Below are 21,897 nucleotides of genomic sequence, written 5' to 3'. Positions count from 1 at the left end.
TTTTTGGCTTTTTTTTTTTTTTACTGTTAACTTCCAAATTTGAAAAGGAAAACCTTATAACAAGATTATAACTAGCAACCAAACATAACTGGAATTGGCCCTTTGGTCCCTCTACAGGCTGATTAAGAACACACAATGAATATGCCAGGAATCTGTTAACCAACAAGGCCAGGTTTCTGTCTTGGGAATGATCAGCTCCAAGAGACACATAGGTCACCTTGCCATTTGCCACGGCTACTGGCATCGAAGGCAGTCACTGCACAGGTGCCGAGGGTGCAAAGACATCTGCAGGAATCCTTCCTGGCTAGGTTCTCCCTGTGTGGTGCTATCATGTGTCTCCTGTTCCCTTTTCACTCACCCCACCTCTCTCTGTGCCCTTCCTCTGTTCTCACTGGAGCCAGAGGCTGCAAAAAACCCCAAATATCATAATCAAACAGGCCTTTCAAGTCTTTAGGGAACTGATGGGTAAATGAACCATTCCAAAAGTTCTACAGAAAATAGACATTGATCCAAACTTGGAGGTGAAGTGTGTGAAATTGTTTATAAATTGTCTGGATAATTGTAGGCACTGAAGTGGGACGTTAGAGCTTCCATCCTCTCTTGTTTTTGCACAGCTTTAATTAACTCTTAGACAGGAAAGAGAATACTGTCTAAAGCAGAGCAGAGCTGGATTCAAATTTTGCCTTATAATACTTAGGAATCTGATGTTAGACTAGTCATATTTTCACCAGGTCACATTTTTGTTTTGTTTTGTTTTTTTTGTTTTTTGTGGGCTTTTTTCCCCCACATTTTATTTATTTATTTATTTATTTATTTATTTATTTATTTATTTATTTTAAAGATTGTATTTATTTATTCATGAAAGACATACAGAGAGGGGGCAGAGACATAGGCAGAGGGAGGAGAAGCAAGCTCCATGCAAGGAGCATAACCCCTGGATCACACTCTGAGCCAAAGGCAGACGCTCAACCACTAAGCCAGGCATCCCTAAATTTTTTAATTTAAATTCAATTAATTAACATATAATGTAGTATTGGTTTCAGAAGTAGAGTCAGTGATTCATTGGTCTTATATAACACCCAGTGTTCTTTATATCACGTGCCTTCCTTAATGTCCATCACCCAGTTACCCGATCCCCCTACCCTCTCCCCTTCAGCGACCCTCAGTCTTTTTCCTATGATTAAGAGTCTCTTATGGTTTGTCTCCCTTTCTGACTTCATCTTGTTTTATATTTTCCTCTCTTCACCTATGATCCTCTGTTTTGTTTCTTAAATTCCACATATGAGTGAAATCATGTAATTGTCTTTCTCTGATTGACATATTTCACTTAGCATAATATCCTCTAGTTCCATCCATGTTGTTGCAAATGGCAAGATTTCATTCTTTTTGATGGGTGAGTAGTATTCCATTGTCTATATATACACCACATATTCTTTATCCATTCATCTGTTGTTGGACATCTGAGTTCTTTCTATAGTTTGCCTATTGAGGTCACAATTTTCTTATTTATAAAATGGAGATAATATTTCTTTGAGCTATTGTAGTAAGACTTAAATGAGGTAGGTTGAGCAAAGCACATCGAATTCGATCTGGCACATACTAGGTGCTCATCCAACTTTGACTTCCTGATGTTTCTTGAATCCTGTTAGAACTAGGACCCTGAATCTCTCAGTCTTCATTCTGTATGAATTGTTATTTTCTCCTGAAGTCTGCTCTTCCTCCCTAACTCCTGATCCATGCAGAGATTCTTGGGCTGGAGAGCATAGAGTCCAAGAGACTGGCATGAGATCTTCTCCCTATCTTTTTCCACTTTGCTTTCTATCCCTGGAGATGTGCCTGAAAGGATGACACCAGTAGATTCTTGTGCACTTTGTTTCCATTTGGGGATCAATTGGGAGCCTGAGTAGGAAGTTGAGTGAGAGGATAATGATCTTATTAAAAAGACCTTGTAAGGACTTTAGGGATCCTTCCCGGGGAGGTCCGCTTGCTCTGGAAGTATCCCTTATCAGAAGATTAAATGCTCCATTCAAGGTGGTCTGCTCTATAGGACTTGCCCCCTTGATTTGGGTAACTGTTTTCTTCCCTGTCCCTTTGAATCTCACCCCCGTTTCCTGTACAGTCCCTCATGGTCCCCCTGTACCCTGCCAATACTTCTGTAAGGAGACCATTTGTAAAACAAAACAAAGCAAATAAAAAACAAAGACTCCTCAAATGATCCTAATTGAGCATCATCTGCTTCCCCATAGCAATTCTCATTAACTCAGGGCCAATGTCTCTCCTGCTGCTCAATCAAGAATCTAGAAGTCGGAGACCCCTGGGTGGCTCAGCAGTTGAGCATCTACCTTCAGCTCAGGTCGTGATCCCGGAGACCTGGGATCGAGTACCGCATCAGGCTCCCTGCATGAAGTCTGCTTCTCTCTCTGCCTGTGTCTCCGCCTTTCTCTCTCTCTCTCTCTCTCACTCTCATGAACAAATAAATAAAATCTTTAAAAAATATATAGAAGTCACTTGAATCCACTCTTTCAAACTCCTGATTCCCACCGGTCATCCAGTCCTGTCAGATATGCCACACACATATTTCTGGAAGTGGACATTTCCATTCAATTCCAATGATTGTCTTATTGGCTAAGATCTTGATTATTGCTAGATTGTGTTTCCCAGCTTCTGGCCAAATGATTTCCCTGCCTCTGTTTCTACCTTTCTTCGATCCATCCTTTCTGTTCTCATCAGGATGGTACACAGACCAGTTTTCCCAGGTCCCTAGTTTTTAAAAGACAATGTCCAAGTATGCAGCATGGCACAAAAGACATACCACAGTGTAGCACTAGACCAACTCCCCCACTTCCTCTTCAATGCTTCCTCTCCACCTGCTCCCAGCTGCCACCCCTCAGGCCATCTATAAACTCTGCAGTCCAGCCATCTGTGGCCACATCCAGGCAGATTCTGTGGTATAGACTTGCCATGAGAGAAATGGGAATAGCGGGAGGAAGCAATAATTTAAACGGATGGAGTTTCTCATTCCTGTTATGCTAGATGAACATTTGTCCTGAGATGCACTGAGAGACGGGAGCTGTAAACCCACCCCGCCCCCTCCGTCTGCTCTTCACTCCTTTGCCTCTCCCAGTGTGAGTGCCACCACTCAGCCTAAGGTTTGAAGATAAATACGTTTTGTTGAACATGACTTTGAAAGTCAAGCCAACTCCTTCATCTGCTGCTTAAATGAAGAAACACAATCTTGTTTCAATATTGGGAAACAATCTCTGTTGGATTTAGTAAGGGATGATACATCAGTCTCCTAAGGAGTTTCCAAGAGTATTTTGATGATTGCAAGTTTCCCTTTGCAGGCAGACTGGCTACTGGTGGCTCTGGAATGTCCTACCTTCCTCCATACCAAGGGCCTCTGTCATGCCGCTCATCTGCTGGGAGCATCCTTGCCACCCTCTTCTTTCTAGAGAAAACCTACATCTTCTCCAAGAGGCAGCATAAACAGGAGGTGCTCCTTCCTTTCATCTCTAAAAGCCCTTAGTAGATGCTTCTATTTTGATACTCATTGTGCTCTAACTGGTTACTGGCCTATCCCCCCACTGAACTATTAGCCCTATGAGGTTAGAGGTGAGTTCACTTCTATAACTCTTGTTGCACTTTGTTTTTCCTTGCTACCTGTCATTTGGTCTGCTAGGGTTCCAACTACGGATCACACCACCTCCCTTGATTAATGTTTATAGCAAGGCTGCAGAGCTGTAGTCATTTATTGAACAGGGCTGGTGCCCTGCTCCATGGCCTAAGAGAGGCCTGGATGCACCAGGGAACCACCAGATGCTGCTCCATTCTGTCACAGGAGAGAGTTTTGTCATAATGTAAAGCCATGTTAACCTCTCAGAGAAGCTGGGGTGGTCAATCACTCACTCTCTTGTGGGTTTTTTCTTTGCAAGAAGCTCAGTCAGTAGCATTGAGTGGTTCCACTCAGCCACTGAGTTGGAGCTTAATTAGAACTTTGCATCATCACTGTATAAATCAGAGTCCAGGCATGCTCAAAGGGTTTAATGAAGGGACTTTACAGAGTTGTATCCAGGGTTACTAATAAGGGACCATGAAATACCCAGAGACTGGCAAAAGCATAAACATGATCACACCTAGGCTGAAGGGGCAAAGGGAGGAAGCTGTTCCTGGACCTCAGAAAGTAGGGGTCTGCCCCATGCAAGGTGTAGCTATCAACAGGGAAGGAGCAGGAGGTCTAGGTGCCCCGAATTTTCTTTCCCTTTTCTAATTCTGAAAGTACCTCCTGATGGATGAACCCCGTTGGAAACCCAAAGGTAATGGATCCCTGGATGAGCAGTCCATGAACATTGGCTCCATGGGGCCCAGACCTGGGAGACAAGGCTGGAGAACAGATTTGGAGGGGCAAATAAAGAATAGTGAATAGTCATTTGGAACATTGTGAATTGTCCATCATACTCTGCAGAGTGGTCTGAAATCCTTAGGGTCTGTTATGAACTGAACTGTGTTCCTCCAAAATTCATGTTGAAACCCTAACCCTCAAGGTGATGGTATTTGGAGATGGGATCTTTGGTGAGGAAATTAGGATTAAATGAGATCATAAGGGTGGGGGCCTAAACCGATGGGATCAGTGTCTTTATGAGAAGAGACATGAGCATTCTTTCTCTCTCTTACCCTCCACTCTCTCACTTATACTCCCTTTCTCTCCCTCCTTCTCCCTCCCTCCCTCCTCACATGTAACACACACAGAAGAAAAACAGCTATCTATAAGCCAAGAAAGAAGTCTTACCAGAAACTGACCTCACTGGCACCTTGAGATCAGACTCCCAGCCTCAGAACTTTGAGAAAATTATTTTCTATTGTTGAAACCACCTAGCCTATGATATTTTGTTATGGCAGACCAAGTAGACTAATACAGAGTCCTCGGAAGGGTATGCAAATTATGGCAGAAGAACCATTCCTTTTTCCACCTACACCAATAAGTATGACTTGGCAAAAATTACTCCATGGGGCTTCCTAGGAAACCAAGATTTCCAACATATTACTTATGATGTTAAAGCCACAAATTACCAGAGATGGGTAAGAAATTTAAATTTCTTTATTTTCTACAACTAATATTAGCTGCTACTTTGAGTTCCAATTTTGCCAGGTAATGAAAACTTACTTTCAGTTAGTTCACAGGCCTTTTAATATAGTAGCTTCTATAATGCCAAGGTTTGAGGGCGGGCATGTGGTGTTTGATGTCCTCTTTTGTCCACATAGTTCCCTCTTGCAGCTTCTCATCCTAGCTGCAAGGCTTCCTGTGGGCTGTGACGCCATGTGCCATGTGCACAGGGGAGGCATTCTTCTATTTCTACTCTTTCTGTACTGTGAGAAATTACAAATCTGTTTCAGACCCACCTCCCCAGATACACCACATGGCCATTGGTTTCTTCCCCTTGATTTTTCCATTTTAGTAGGCTCTCCTTTGGAAGGGTGGGGACTGCAGAGGGATGTCACTGATCCCTTCTGATCTTAGAGTCTCCAGACTTTTCCAGGATCTCAGGCACCTCCTCCCGAAGGCTTAGACATCTCCAATATTAAATTATCTTGGCTTCCTTTCTGATTCCTTCCTCTCCTTCAACCAAGAGAATCATGTAGAGTCTCAGGAATGCAGAAAGCTTGTTTTTCCTATATTTGTCTAAAGTCAAGAATTAGCTTGCTATCTTCATTTTGCTGTATCATCATTCTCCTGGGATAATAAAAAGGGGAAATTTTAAAAATAGGAAATTTGGGGGGAAAAAAAGAAATTTGGGGTGGCAGGAAGAGGAAGCATTGCTTATAAATACTATCTTCCCATACAGAGGCAATGCATGAGAATTGTCACTACCTAGGAAAGCCTAGGAATGGCAAGTGTCATGCCTCTAGTGTTGCTAGGACACAGAGCAGAGCCATCATGCTGCTCCACAGTGCTGCCTTTAAGTCCTGCCACGCTTTCTCTACTAACCCTGCTGCCAGCTTAACCCTCTGTCCTGCAGCGCAGCCTTGTCTTCCTATAGGCAATGAGTGTGGGGGACAAGAGCAACCTCATTTATTTTTCCCGCATGGGAAACAAAATCCCAGAGTAGTTGGGTTTCAGGAAAATGAATTATTTTCCCCAGACTTAAGAAAAGCAAGGAATGGGGATGGCTCAGTGGTTAAGTGTCTGCTTTTGGCTCAGGTGGTGATCCCGGGGTCCTGGGATTGAGTCCCACATCGGGCTTCCCACAGGGAGCCTGCTTCACCCTCTGCCTATGTCTCTGCCTCTTTCTCTGTGTCTTTCATGAATAAATAAATAAAATTTATTGAAAGAAAGAAAGAAAGAAAGAAAGAAAGAAAGAAAAGAAAGAAAGAAAAAAAGAAAGAAAGAAGAAAGAAAGAAAGAAAGAAAGAAAGAAAGAAAGAAAGAAAGAAAGAAAGAAGAGAAAGAGAGAAAGAAAGAGAAGGAATAAAGGAATGGAGGCTGAGTCATGGATAGATAACCAGAATCAAGCTAATACTCAGAGCTGGAGAGCGGGGTAGCCCATAGAGCATGTTGGAAAGTGAGATTAGAGCACTGAGGGAAGGTCCAGAAGGGCACTGAATCAGGGTAGCCCAGATTTGGCAGACAGAATGGAGATAAGAAGCCTAGAATTCAGGGCCAGGTGACCAGAATTAAAGTCATACCAAGAGGAATGTGACCAAGAGGAGTGCAGGACTCTAAGTAATCTGGTTTGGCGGCCTGATGGGCAGCAGTGGTCTAAAGATCCAGCATAAAGGCCAAGTAGAGAAAGCACCCACCCTGTGATTAATGCAAACTTTCCTGAAGCTTTTGGTAAGCACTCCCTGCTCTACCCAAGCATCTGTGGTTGGAGGAAAGTATTTTGTCAAAGACACAGTAATATTTTTACATATTTATGATATTAAGTGTGGAAATGAACAAGCATTGAGCTTAGGAGGATATATGTCCTATGGATCTCTCCAGCCTGGGAGGCATTTTATCTCTTGTTTTTATGAGCCATCTGGAAGGGCAAGATCACACAAAAATCCCCCAAGTTGCTATTGACATTCAGCATTTCAGCAATTCCTCAATGTAAACTATTAAGCAGACAGATATAGATAAACTATCCAAAGGTCTCTGTCCACTTTGCTAGGTGAGGGGTCTTGAGATGAAGACTAGCTGGCTGTTTTCCAAGTCATCTCATGAGGTGGCATTACCTTGATGAATTCACTGTGCCCATGGGATCCTAACTTTGTCATTGTCCTGAAATCAGGTGGAAGAAGGGACACTGACTCACACTAATCGAATTAAAATCAAAACACATCAGGAGATTGAAGGTTTATTAATACACAATGGAAGTTATTTTGATCCAATGAAAGGAATTATCATTTCTCCTCCTGAGGACAGTCCCTTCTTAGAGAGGTCAAAATAATAACTTTCAAGTTGCGTGGTAAGCATAGAATCAGAGCAAGGAGATATGGAGAGTTTGAGAGATTTTATCCAGGCCATGGCGTGGTATGATGAATCATTCCTGCCCTTTGCTACAGAACACCTCTCTAGTAATTAAATTAAGGTTGTCTTGCAGATTCAGTGTCTTCTCAGCTTGGACAATGCTGGAAAAACACTGCCAAGTTTTGTCCTGTTGAGCTACACTTTCTGTGATCCAGGCTGTTCCCTTATGTTCATGCATTACAATACAATTGATTAGGCCTTTGCTTACTAAATACTAACCGCATCTCTGAGATCCAGGTCACCTTGTGTGGAACTGGGGGACAATGCCAATCCCATGGTCACATATTTACAGACAGGCTCTTATTTACTCATCCAGATTTTTAAACACTGTGTGTGGCTTTTACTAGTTGAATCCTTAAAAGTTAATTGTATTTATTTTATCTCCAAGCTCCTAGGGGACCTCTCACACTCCCTCCTCATACCTACAACATAATATTCTGTTAGAGGATTGATAAACTTTAGTGTAAACAAAGAGGTTCATTTTAGGAAAGAATGTCTATGTGTTACCTATTATAAGCAAGGGTATACCTAAAAGTTTGAAAAGGGTTTCATTTAAGGAGAACTCTTTAATAAATTTTATGAGATAAAATTACAGAATCAACTTCCCAAATGGGAGATAGAGGTGAAAAATGTAATGGGCACACAGGGTCCCCTGGATGGTTCAGTCACAAGCATCTGACTCTTGATTTCAGCTCAGGTCATTATCTCAAGACCATGAAATTGAGCCTCATGTCGGCTCTGAGCTCAGCAGGGAGACTGCTTGAGATTCCCTGCCTCTCCCTTTCCCCTCTGCTTGACACCCGCCCCCCCTCAGGCACTCACTTTCCCTCTCTTTCTCTCTCTCTAAAATAAATAAATCTTTTTAAAAAAATATAATGGGCATACAAGTTCTTGATAAATTCTTGACAGACCTTTATTGGTTATTAAAGGAAACAATGATATCTGGAGGTCATCAGTGAAGACAACCAGGCACTGCCATTAAAGGGATGACGCTGGTCCAGGTGGACTATGACCCACAAAGGCAAAGTCTGCCTTTCCTCCTCACCTCCCAGGCATTAGCAGGTCAGGTTTCCTGAAAAACAGACTGAGACTTATATTTGTATGCAGAATTTTTACTACAGAAGTACTTTCAAAATTAATACCTAAAAGAAGTGAGAAAAGCACGACCATGTAGCAGGAAAAGCTGGGTCATCATTTGCCAGCAACAGAGAAAGATCTGCCTGCATCTCATGAGAGACTCTGGAACTGGGATGGCCCTTTGCAGTTGTCTTGCTTTGAGGTAAGGGAGGCCAGCCTTCATTTAACCTTCCCACCCCATGGGAAAGGAGTATGACCTTGGGTCAAGTGGCTGTCTTTGACTGAAGACAAATCCTAGAGAGGGACCTAAGAGAGAGCTTTCATTCACTAACACTCCCAGCAGCTGGAGAATAAGTGTCCAGTCCCAGAAGGTGCACAAGAACATCCAAACAACAGGTGCTCACAGACTCTGACCATTTCCATGTGCCTGGTCATGCAGGCTGGGAACAAATTCATTGTTGGCAGTGAGATATTCCACGTCCAGTGTGTTGTTAGCTAAGAGATGACAGCACAATGTAAAACACCTTCTCGGAATACAGTGACCATTTCACCATAAAGGCACTATATTTCCTGTGTCAAAGCACCTCTCTGTGACAAACCAAGAAAGAGCTAACATGTAGCCCTGCCCAAAAGCCTCTTGCCCTGCTTCATATTCCTGGAGGCAGGATGGTGCAGCATGAGTGATCTGGAAGTGATTCAGGGCGTGTGGCAGGGCAGAAAACATGCTTTTCAACTGTGACCCTGATCGTTGTAGAAAGATGTGAAAGAGAAGCTGGTCATCTGCTCATGGTCATGGCATGAGGCCACCTCACAGAAACTGATGAGGTGGATCCTGGTATCCATTTCCTATCCCTTCCCCTGCTCTGGTGGTGTGCCCTCACCGAGGCTCCCTTTCACCCCTGCCCCTCTCTTACATCACACCACGATCAGGAAATGACATGAAATGCATTAGCATTAAGGTGCAGATGACTCACAATCATTGTTCTCCCCCCACCCAGGAAATATTTAGCTTAAGTCTCTGGCAATCAGCTACAATGCGGATGCGGCATTGGCCAGATTCCTAGCAGGACAAGGCAGAGGAGCACAGAATTTCTGGAAAATGTGGAAAGAACGGATAGTTGACTGCCCATTATCCTTTTTGTTTTTGCTAACAGAAACCCAATTTTATTTTGAATGGCTGTGTACTAAGCTATTTTCCCCAGCTCCCATGTAGTTAGATGTGGCCAAATCGATGTAAGTAATGGTCACAGGGAAGAAAACAGAGGGAGGAATTTTCAGTCATGCTGACTCAGCTGGCAGACTTTACTTTTGTTTAGCCCTTCTCTTCCCTTCTCCTTCATCCTGCTGGGAACATTGAAGGTGATGTCTGAGGAGTCAGCAAACACTTTAAACAATGAGGTAACCTTGAGAATGATGGAGCAGAAAGGCACCGGCAACCTAGTCATGTGAAATCTCCAGAGCTGCTATTCCAATGCCGGACCATCTACTTACCTTCATGTGAGAGAGAAATGAACATCTACCTCGTTTAGCTCGTCTATGTGGGTTTTCTGTTACATGCAGCTGAAACATATATCCTAAGTGATAAAGAATTTGGTCGCTAGATATAAGATGCTTGAGACAACAGAACCCAAAATACCAACCTGGCTGAATGGAGGAGGTAGGAGGCAGATACTGAGTCTGATATTGTGGTCTGAAAACCATGCTGCCCTTGTTACTGCAGTGGTGAACCATTTTGTCAGTCTGTTGCCTACTATACCTTGGAATCAGACAACATGCTGGTCAAGGTTGAAGTGTTGGGAAAATGGTAGGAAGATTAAAAATGTTGATATGTGCTAGTCTCTTCCTGCTGCTTTCTATGGAGTACTACAAGAGAGAAAGAAGCTCAGAGTAGAGCTAGCCACACTATAAACACAGATGGAGAGAGATACCAGTTTACTGATGGAGATATTCCCAGACTGCAAGCTGGGTAGAATAGGAGTCTCATAATTTAGGTCTTGCAGGGTTGAAAAAGCCAAATGAAATGCATTTGTACCTCAAATTGAAGCAGTTATAAGTAGTGCCTGTGAAATTGCTGTATTTACAACACATAAGACTGATATCCTTTCATAGGAAGCTAGAAACCTGCTGAAAACATAGGATTAAAGTTATTACATTCCTGTCCAAGCTCATTATTTCAGATGAATCCAGGAAGTGACCATTATTTTGAGAAAACAAGGCATAGCCAAGCGCTGAGGCCGGTAAATAAAAGATGATACCCTTTCTGCTTAAAAGCTCTTTTTAGCCTACAATTCTTTTGTGGAGAACAGAGTAGAAGCAAGACTAGTGAAAGCCTGGTCAACTTTAGAGAAAACAGATAATAATCATAATAAACCTAAATAGGCCATCAGCAGCCTGAGATTTTTCTATCTTCAAAGCAAACTCTCACTCCCCAAACTGTACCAGCAGCAAGTAGGCTAGGAGAGACGTGGAGCCCTCCAAGGGTGGACTCTCCAGTACGTACTTCAAAGGTGGTCAGAGGGGATGATGAGCAATAATAAGACTTCTAGAATGCAGAGCCAGAGGCAACAGAAGAAGAGAGACAGAGAAGAGAGTTCTTTCCAGAGAGCAGAACTGAGGCTGCCTGATAAACAAATACATCACAATTCCACTGAAATCTTCCACTGGTGGAGCTAAGAGTCCTTGCTGTTTTTACCCAAAAAGATTTGAAATTGCTATGGATTGTATTTCTCAATCTCCACTTTTCCAAATAGAAGGGTTTTGCTTATTTGTTTGTTTTTATGGCAATACCCCAGTTCTTCTTCATCCTGGTATATTGGTAGAGCAAATAACTTGCTTTTGGATTTATATGCAACTGGATCACAAGAAGAAACACTCAGATTTGAGGTGAAGAATTTCACATTGTCCAGATACTATGAACTTTGAGCTAGATAGAACAATCTTTTTTTTTTTTTTAGATAGAACAATCTGATAAGAATTTGAAATTGACTCATTCAAGGAGGCGGTGAACATATTTTATGCATAGTCTTCTTGGACATTGGATAGTGAAAGGTAGACTATGCCAGAAACAGTTGCCTAACCAGTATTCATTCTCCCCTTCTTTCTTTATAACAGAATTTGGATGCTTTTCTTTGAGACAATGTCCCCATTGAGACAGAGAGAGAGAGAGAGAGAGAGAGAGAGAGAGAGAGAGAGAGAGAGATTACTTTTAACAAATTCCCTTAAAGCTAAGGGTGGCTAATGAAATGTAAGTAGTGGTCATGAGGATCTTCCAAGGAAGCTAATTAAAAGGGGGAATGATTCTTCTGAGAGGCACACTCTTTTGCATTCCCTCTTTTTCCTTCTTTCTGCCAAAAAGATGGAGTTCATGGCTGGAGCTTTGCCAATCAGCTTGGCCAACAAATCAGCCCTGAATATGAAGTAATGTTCTAAGATGATAGAACAGAAAGAAGGAAGTTGTCCCCCTACTAACCACACCTACATATTAGTCTTCCTTATCTGGTATCAGTTTCTCTTTTCTTTTAAAAGAGAGAGGAAAGGGGCAGCTGGGTGGCTCAGTGGTTGAGTGTCTGCCTTTGGCTCAGGTTGTGATCCCGGGGTCCTGGGATCGAATCCTACATCAGGCTCCCTGCATGGAGCCAGCTTCTCTCTCTGCCTGTGTTTCTGCCTCTCTCATTCTCTCTCTCTCTCTCTCTCTCTCTCTCTCTGTCTCATGAATGAATGAATAAAATCTTTCTAAAAAAATAAATAAAAGAGAGAGGAAATAAAATTTATTTTATTTAAGCCAAGCCACCTGGTATTTTCTATCATCTTCAGATTAATCAATCCTATATGAAAGCAGAGATGAGCATAGACTTCACACTTCACAAATCATTGCTTGCTTATATTGCTTATTCATAAAGCTGGCCTAGGTGGTCACATAAATTCCAGCCTGAGCAGTCCATATACTGGGAATGAAGATTCTAAAAGCCTATGTTTAGAAGAAACTAGGAAACAGATCACATGGGCCATGGTCTTTGAAACAAAGCCTAGGCCCTCTAAGATCTTCTGGGCAACAGAACTGTTGATAGGCTGAGACATGGGACAGACAACATTAGGAAAGTTTGTGTTAAGCCAGCTTGCTAGGCATCTATGCTACATGCTTGGTCCCCTAACTCTGTCTTATCAAAAGTGCTGTATCAGTGTCAATGATGAAGAGGTGTAAGTCTCATGGCCCAGCAGAGAGAAAATTCTAGGCCCTTTCCAGTTTTAGTTGTGATCATATGAGAATAGGCACTATTGCCTGATTCCACTTTTCCAGAGTGATAGGGATCCCATTGCTGCTGTAAAAAATTGCCACAAACTTGTTTAAAAACAACACAAATTTATTCTCTTATAGTTATGAATGTCAGAAGTTCTAAAAGGGTCATCAGAGCAGTATTCCTTCTGACTTTAGGGGGGAATATATCTCAATTCTTCCAGTTTCTACAAGCTTCCTGCATTCCTTGGCTTGTGGTACCATCCTTCATCTGCCAAGCCAATTGTGTGCTATCTTCCCATCTCCTCTGTCCCTCTACTTCCATCATCACATTGCCTTCTGTCTGACTCCAATTTTACAACCTCCCTCTATAAAGACCCTTCTGATTACATTGGACCCACCTGGAAAATCTAATCTCCCCATCTCAAGATCCTTAACCTAAGCATAACTACAAAGTCTTTTTTTTTTTTTTTTGCCATATAAGGTAACATATTCACTGGTTCCTGAGAATAAGACATGGACACACTGAAATCAACCTGATATCTTCTTGAGTATATTTTTTGGCCCATGTTTCTCAGATCCCTAAGTGTCTCCCTCTTCAAGCCTTTCATATTACCTGAATATTTTGCCATTAAAACTTTTATCAAAAGATCTCTATTAGAATAAAGAGACCACTTGCAGTATTAATGTATCAAGCTACCAGCTTTTCATTAGATTCCTAGTTGACTTGCACCTATCTTGGAGAAGAGAAGAAACTGGATGTAGGCCAATGAAATATTAGCGGGGGAAAAGTTGGTATGAGAAGTTGTAATGCCAGTGTGAACCTGTATGGGACACTGCCATAGAGGCCCTAAACAAGATGGAGCCATCAGGGGTCACTTCATGACAAGCAGGTAATGGGAGTATATGAAGACAGTACTCAGGAAGAGAAAGGGTGTATTAGATGGAATCTTCTTTCAAGATTGTCTAGGGATAGAACTACTGGCAATAGCTAACATTAAATACATTTTATTATATGCCAATGTAGTAGACTAAATTATTGGTTCCAATTCTTCATACTTCTTTCCATGCAAATCCATATCCTTAACCATGTAACCTCATAGTTCCACCAATAACAATAACAAAAGAATATATTTCCCTGGCTCTTGATTTTGGGCTCATCCATAAGAACAGTTTGGCCAACAGGATATCATTGTGAAAGAAAGAAGCAGGGGTTAGTGTGCTTACTTGTTTGGGCTTGCCCTCTCATGCCACAGTGGAACACTATTTCTGGCTAGCCCATTGGTCCAGGGAGGATGAGAGAAACATGGAATACCCTGATGTAACTTGCAGTTTCAAGCTGCCCCAGTTGCTCCACAGGCCTATGAGAATGCTACTGAGATTTTGTGATTGTCTATGTCAGATTACTTATTTCCTCAGCTAGTTAGAAATTGTTTGAAGTGTTTTACATGTATTAATTCAACTAAACCACACCCAGATCTTAAAAAGTAGGTATTACATTTATTTTGCAGATGAGGAAACTGAGGCCTTAGGCTATTAAGAACCTTGTTTAAAATCATGCAATGAGGGACGCCTGGGGGGCTCAGTGGTTGAGCATCTGCCTTCAGCTTGGCATGATTCTAAGGTCCTGGGATCAAGTACTGCACTGGGATCCCTGCAGGGAGCCAGCTTTTCCCTCTGCCTGTGTCTCTGCTTCTCTTTCTCCCTCTCATAAATAAATAAATAAAATCTTTAAAAATAAAATAAATAAGATAAAATCATGCAATGAATATGTATTGGAGCTACAGTTTTAATTTAGGTAGTATATCCACTTAGTTCTCTCTTTTTTAAAGATTTTATTTATTTATTTAAAAGAAAGAGAGAGAGGGAGGGGTGGGGGAGGAGGAAGGAAAAGGAATCTGAAGCAGACTCCATGCTGAGTGCAGAGCCTGTCACAGGGCTCAATTCTACCACCACGAGCATGACCTGAGCAGAAACCAAGAGTTGGAGTCTTACCTGACTGAGTCCCCAGGCTCAGTCCACTTAGCTCTTATACAGGATCAGATTGGGTCACAGTCAATTCACAGTTTTCTTTCTTTCTCTTTCTTCTCCATATGGCCCATTTTCAGTCTGTTTTAAAATATTTAAAATATCAGATGAGAAATGCATTGGGCTGAGTCTGAGGTTCTGGGTTCTTATCCTGCTACCAATAAGGAATGCAATGTTGCCCAGATATAAACAAATATTTGGTCAATTCATTGCCCATGTTTTCAAGGCCTGATCTGGTAAACAATATGCTGGAAAAAGAAGGACATGTGCCTAGAAACCAACCCACAGTGTGACTCAGCTGACAGCCAGGGGACACCTAGTTTCAAAAGGCTAATTATGTTTGATATTTTTATAAATAATACATTCTTTTCTTTCTTTGCTTCAAACTCCTGAGAAGGTGAGTTTTATTCTCCTTGAAACCTTTTGGAAGCTGAGTTTGTAGAAGGATGAGAGAGGCTATGGAGGCAAGTGGTTATCTATAGATGAGACATAAGGAAACCAAAATGTGAACTGGAATGTAGATAAACATAGATATCAAAGAGTGAGATTCTTATGAAGTGAAGAATTAACAGATACTAGAAAGAGCAAAGAAAGTTTTGATGTTTCCAGATGAAAATAGGAAGCCAACAAGTCTATTGAGACCTAGAAGAAATAAAAATGTAGGAATTACTGACCAGGGACAATGAAAATGAAGACTTTTTAAGATTTGTTTTTTTAAATTTAGTGACATATATGGTACCTGCTATCTTTTGTCTGGCAGTGATTTGTAAAAACTGTTAAAAACAAGCTGATAATGTTATTGTGGGAAGTGTCAAGGGAGTGGAGAGCCAGGAAGACTATTTTTACTGCTCAGTCTTGGATAATGATGATGATGATGATGATGATGATGATGATGATGATGGTAATGATTATGTCAACCAACATTTACTGCATTAAGTTCTTTATGGAATTGCTCAATTTAAATGTTTTAAAGCAACCTTATCAGGGAGATCATATCTCTTTTACTAGAATTTGAGTCTTAGAGAAGTTAAATTATTCTCTGAAGTTGCATGGGTAGTCAACGGTGGAACTAGTATTTAAATACAGAGGGTTTGACTTAATGTCTCTTAACAAACTCTTGAAAAAGGAAGTGGCTGCCATTTTGGAAAGGAAAGATGTGACAGATATCCTTGAATTTCTGGGACAGATGAAAAGGCACACATATTGCTAACTGGTGAGGGAACCTGTGATATATGGGGAAAAGGATAATTTGTTGAGCTTTGATAGTCATGTGTCCCTGACTGACCAGGATGAGTACATTAGGGACTTCAGTCCCCCCTGACACCAACACAAGCCCAAAGCAAAGAGAGAGAGCAAGAGAAATTCCCCGGCCTCTCCCTTCCTTCTACCCTCCTGTGTTTTTCCAGCCTATTCAACAGAAACTCTATCCTCTCCCTGCCTGACACATCACTCCTTTGCTTTTCAGAATGCACCCTCATGCAGGGTGAGGGCTGGTCATGGCTGGCAGAGGATGGGCATTAGAACAGGGGCAGGGCAAGCATTCTGTAAGCCAAGGAGCCAGAGCAGGGAGTTCTTCCCAAGACAATAGGACATACCAGTAGATAAGAGTGGACTGGGTCAGAAGCAGCAGAGAAAAACAGTCCTGAAGTAGCCAGAGGTAGATATAAAAGTCAAATCTTTGATAAGCACTTGAGTGGAGCAGTCAGTTAAACATCTGACTCTTGCTTTGAGCTCAGGTGGTGGCCTCAGAGTCATGAGATTGAGCCCTGCAGTATTGAGCTCCATGTCAGGCTCGGCACTTAGTGCAGGGTCTGCTTAAGATTCTCTCTCCCTCTCCTTCTCTGCCAGCCTGCTCTCTGTCTCTCTATCAAATAAATATTTTTTTTAAAAAGTCAGATCTTTGAAATCAGAAAATTAAGACCAAAAAACATAGGTTAGGCGCAAACTGGATAGGCAACTTGGACAGTTGTTTGATATTTGAAACTGACTTCTAGAAGCCTGGAGGGCATTGTGCACGAATGTGTTGGTTCAGCGTAAAAGACCAGGCTTCTGTTGACACTGCTTGGACTGGGGCCAAGGTTTAAGCGCTGCAGTGTTTGATGGAGGCCTAAATTCTGGGCTCACAGCAGGTCGATCCCTCCCTCAAGAACCCTGCTCCTTAAAGTACTAGCTGCTAGCTGGAATCAAACCCAAATATGAGTGGGGCCACCAGGAAGCACAATGTGATCATAATGTCTGATCATACAAATCTTTTATAATTTTTTCTGCTGCTATCTCTGTTTAACCAATACCATTAGTTTGTACTCCCAAACCCCAGCACAGGTCCATGTGACCCCTGACTCTCCACTGCACTCCCCCATTGCCTAGGCCCAGGTCTGCACTTATGTCAGTCTTCCCTGGCTGTGTCTGTCACCTCTGGTCATAGGCATGTCCTATGTGCAGAGGGGAATCTTCTCATGACAACTGAGACTACATTAAGGGTAATAGAATTGACAGAGTAAACAATGTCCAAAGTCTGTCTTTCTTTCTTTCTTTCTTTCTTTCTTTCTTTCTTTCTCTCTTTCTTTCTCTCAAATTAATCCTCCCACCCCTTTCTTACCATGACCTGTGTTATAAGAAGCTGACCCATGAAAACTACATTTCCGAGGCTCCCTTGCTAATTTGTTGAGTCCACTAATGGGAGTCACTGGCAGGAGGCTGGAGGGTAGAAGGGAGGGACAGGCCAGGAAGTTCTCTCCCTCACTCCCTCTGCTTTGCCTTCATCTCTAGAAGTGATTATGTCTCCCCCATGGTATTAGCTCCCCTCAAACAATCCCTCTGTGGCCCCGCTCCTGCAAGTGGCCCCTGATGTGGGTGCAGTTTCTCTGGATAGCTCTAGCTGCTAAGCCCTGGTGATGGCATCTCCTGTCTGTTTCTGCAGCTCTAGGGGTGATAGAAGTGCCCTGACATTGCCAACTCTGAGTTATCTCACAGTGCCCTCTTTGAATTTTTAGCTCTTCCAATCTCTTCTTTTTCCCCATACTAAAACATTTCTATTGGCTGGAACCTACCTGATACCCACTAAATGGCAAATTCAACCACAGTAAGGAAAAGAAAAGAAGTGAAGAGAAACAAAAAAAGTGAAGAAAAAAAGTGAAGAAAGTGAAGAGAAACAAAGATTGCCTGGCACTGAAGCTGAATTTGGAATTTTTGGTGTTGCCCTGGGGTTGACCCAAGGCAAGCAAGGAGCTGAGTGGGGCCACTGGAGGCTCCAAATGGAGTGCTCACTAACTTCTTTTTTTATTTTATTTTATTTATTTATTCATGAGAGACCCAGAGAGAGAGAGTGGCAGAGACACAGGCAGAGGGAGAAGCAGGTTCCATGCAGGGAGCCCAATGTGGGACTGGATCCCAGGATTCCAGGATCACTCTCTGGGCTGAAGGCAGGTGCTAAACCACTGAGTCACCCAGGGATCCCAACTTCTACAGATTGCTCAGGGCTCCCCCCTGCCATGAGGGGCCAGCCCTTTCCCAATCCAAACTTCCCAAGAGGGGACTGGTCTGGGCCACCTTCCTTCTGTGTTAGTGGTCTAGAAATGCCTTGTTTTGGGGAATTCGTTTTTTGTCGGGATTCAAATACTGTCATAAAATATCTTCATCACAATAAAAATGCAAAGTACAAAGTTGTCGTTCTGCACCACATCACAGAAGGATGCGGAGACATTATTCAAATGTGTTCAGGGCAATTGCTGCACATGCACTTGCAGGCTGACGGGGACTTAAAAATAGAACATTCCATTAAAAGGAAAAAAAAAAGAGAAAGACTCTTTGGTAACAAAATAAGTGACTGTTCTCTTTGTCCCTTTTTTATGGACACCAGCCCCCTCACCAGACTCTTTGCAGAGTTGCAATTTTCTGGGAAACGTAAGGGACAAGCTGTAGTTGTAGTACAGGGACCCATGGAAGGGCAAAGAGACAGAGCTAGCAACAGAAGATCTTAGGACCACCATCCCCTACTGAAGCCTGCTATTTCCCCAGCATCTGCACTACTTACCTGCTACTGTGTAGGAACCTCGGATTGCTGATGCTACAAGAAACTGTGTCAAGAACTGCTGTAATGTGGTATTAGTGAGTGAGGTTGACCGGGGCACTTTGTAGAAAGTTCAAGTTGTCACGGATTTAGAGATTTTTTTTTTTTTTACTTACCCACTTATATGGTAGATAGAGAACTCAGACGCAAGAGAACCAAGTGACTTACCCACAGCCACTCAGTTAGTTAGGAGTTGAATGAGAATTTAGGGTCCCAAACCAGTGTCCTTTACACTCTAGTCTACAAAAGAACAAGTCTAGTAACTTGAATCTCATTTCTTCATCTCTACCTAACTCAAGAAAGCTGAGATGATGGATGATAGCTAGATGATAGTAAGATAGGGAGAGATTCACCCCATCACCCCAGAAGCTGATGTGGCATAGGCATGCACAGAGGATTGAGAAATCTTAGGCCTGGTCCCTCTTGGCTCATTCTAGATGATAGAATTGTGGTAAATCATACAAACTCTCTGAGCTTCGTTTTCCTCATCAGCAAATATTACATAAAGACACAAATCGTAACTACCTCGTTGGGGGTATTATGTTGCTAAAATGAATCAAAGTATAGAACGTGGAAAATATGACATGTTTGCAGGTATTGGGAAAAAGCAAGGGTCAGCAAACTATTCAAAAGTCCAGATAGCAAATATTTTAGGTTTTTAAGCCAAAAACAGTCTCTATTGCAAGTATTCAACTCTGCTGTTATAGCACAAACACAGCAATGGACGATACTCAATGAATGGAGGTGGCTGTGTTTCACTTACACTTTATTTACAGAACACGCAGAGGGTCAAATTTAGCCTATGGGCCCTAGGTTGCCAATTTTTGGGACAAAGTCCTCCCAGTTTGTTAAGGGCATCCTCACTGAAAAAGCCTCCCTACCTTCTCCTCCATCACATCCCCTCCCTAGTTCTGGGCTTGATGACTCAGCCCAAGCCTTATTTTTGGAGCACCAGCTTTTTAAGGCAAAACATAGCTCACTTGAGGGGTTTAAGACACATAGTCATCTGCACCAGTGAGATAAAAAAGCTAAAAGCACATTTATATCCACAGTCACAGCCATCTTTCTTTATGAATATGTTTATGTCTGCATTTAGACACACAGCCACATACATAAAATGATGTAGAAAAAGGAATGTGGCTGTGGATGGAAAAATATATCAGTAGATTTCATTGAAGCTGTAATATTGGACTAGATATAAGCATAAACAACAACACTTGATATTTATATCTCAGTTCTAAATTTTTAAAGCACATTCTCATTTACTTTCACTTATCACTCTGAGATTGTGAAGGCGTTTTGACAGATTGGAGAGGAGAAAGATACTTAGCTCGAGTCACAATCTGACTTGTTGCAGATAGTGGGGTCAAACACACACAGAGGTTCTGTCTTGCAAACCCAACTGAGCACTTTCCTCTCATGCTGAGGCCTGGTTGGCCACAGAGCAGCAATTTAGTGATGGGCCTGTTTCTTACCAGAATATCGTGGAAGCAATCTTCTTTGAGGAAATTACCTCTTTTCCCCTTGCTTAAAATTATGTTCATTAACTCAAAATGAAACTATTTTAAATGCTCTGGGATAGGTGAGTAAATGCATAAAACAATCCTCAAAAGGAACTGGGGACTGGATCAGGCTGGATTGATCGTTTCTTGGACAATGGGTAGACTAATCTGTGAGAGAGCTGAAATTAGGAAAGCTCCTCAGGCTACGAGCATGGAGTAAGAGATATGCCAGTCATTTCCACTGAATCTTTCATGGGTGGGGGTCCCCAGCCCTGAAACAGAAGAGGCAGGCATCTGAAACTGGCTTCAGAGGAAGGATAGGGAACACAGTGTAGCTGCTGGCTTCATCTCAGAACAATGAAGAAGCCTCACAGTGGGGTTAGAACAACTAAATCATGTAGCGGATGGATATGTTTCAGATGACTAAGCAGACCACCAACGTGGAGACTACATTTCTATGGCTGAGCCATACAGCCCACCTAGAGGAAAATAAACTGCCTAAAATACAAGGGCAGGATGGCTCTGAACCCAGAAGAAGAGCATAGGGCAGCATGAAAAAGCACCTCCTTGTTCAAGGGAGCCTGATGTTGTTGAGGGATCATCTTGAGGATTAGCATATTAGACAGGAAAAATTCTAAAAAGAGACAAAAAGTCCCTCTGAACTATTGACATAACATCCACATCTATATAAAGCCCTACTCTTACACCTCTTCTGGCATCCACCTGAAGCCAACCTTCACTGAAGTCTCAGCTGGGAATCACAGACTGGGGCAGATAGACTAATTTAGTGTGTCTAATTTATAATAACGTGTGGTCAATGAGAATTTACTGGAATAAATTAAATTTAAAGACAACACTTGTTAAGTACTAATTGTACTTAAAATTCCTCATGATTAGAATCCTTTCAACATTTACCATTTTATTTAAACCCTGTGGTTTACATGTAATTAATCCTTGCTTTTCTAAGGAAAAAAGCAAGAATTTCCTGATTTAGAAAAGCTGCAGGCACTTTCCCCTTAGGGATACTAACATATCACAACATTAGTGTTCAAGAACACGTGAGCTTACGACTTGTGCAAGCCAGCTCCACGCTGTGGAGCATTGTTTCTCTCAGAAGGTGCTCCCAACAACTGCTTTATAAACAGCTGCTGTCTCTGAGTTCATTTTTAAGTTTAGGACTGCCGGTGTCGTACAGGTGTGTGTGCATGTGTTTATCCAATATCTCTGCAACCCCCTTTCTGTCCCACAGAATGAATACCCGCTCTTTCAGAAGCCTTTATTTTGTTTTAAAGGTCTCATGTGAATATGTTCACTTATTTCCATTTCTTCCCATTCCCATCAAATGAAGAATTGTCTGCCAGAAATAAATGCTTCCAGCAGCACCTTCTACTCTCTGTCGATTATATTCCCTGAAGAAATCTGCCACCCATGGGCTTTATCTCTATTGAGTGGAGTAAATAGAATCATTGAAGCTGTATTT

The sequence above is a fragment of the Vulpes lagopus genome, chromosome 4 (genome assembly GCF_018345385.1).
Source record: "Vulpes lagopus strain Blue_001 chromosome 4, ASM1834538v1, whole genome shotgun sequence".
Lineage (NCBI taxonomy): Eukaryota > Metazoa > Chordata > Mammalia > Carnivora > Canidae > Vulpes > Vulpes lagopus.
Note: the sequence above shows the minus strand (reverse complement) of the source record.